The sequence below is a fragment of the Octopus bimaculoides genome, chromosome 28 (genome assembly GCF_001194135.2).
Source record: "Octopus bimaculoides isolate UCB-OBI-ISO-001 chromosome 28, ASM119413v2, whole genome shotgun sequence".
NCBI lineage: Eukaryota > Metazoa > Mollusca > Cephalopoda > Octopoda > Octopodidae > Octopus > Octopus bimaculoides.
This window is the reverse complement of record NC_069008.1, coordinates 13,189,794-13,190,425: the sequence shown is the minus strand read 5'-3', so window position 1 is coordinate 13,190,425 and position 632 is coordinate 13,189,794.

The following is a 632-nucleotide window of genomic DNA, read 5'->3' as shown; positions in this document are numbered from 1 at the left end:
TATATATATATATATATATATATATATATGGTGTAATTATCAACAGGGCAAATTTTTTAAGCCATTTCTCCACAGACTGAAAAAAATGATGAACAACCTTAATTGATTTTCGAACCTTATTAGGTTCTCATCAGAGGTGTCTACATCATTCTGAGTCTTCAGAGAAACAAGCAGCCAAACTGTTTATATACTCAACAAATCCAGCAGTTACTCTATGAAGGAGTCCCTAATTTGCATACTGAAAGTAGATGTGCTACTATGAATCAGAGTAGACATGTGAACAACAGTGGCTAAGTCATACTGAGAGTACATCAAGATTACATAGCAAGTAAGCCACCCAAACCAGGGTATGCTGAAATCATGGGATGCAGTATGGTGAACTGGAACTATTTCAATAGATGAACTTACTGAGTCAGTAGTGAATATCATGAGATGCTGAATGAATGAACAGGCATCAACCTGTCAATAGGCAGGATCAGTGCAAGAGAGAGACAACTGTGCTGGTGTGGTCATGTGGCAAGAATGGATGGGGACAGATGTGTGAAAAAGTGCCACACCCTAGTGGTTGAGGGAACCTGTGGAAGAGGTAGATCCAGGAAGACCTGGGATAAGGTGGTGAAGCACGACCTTTG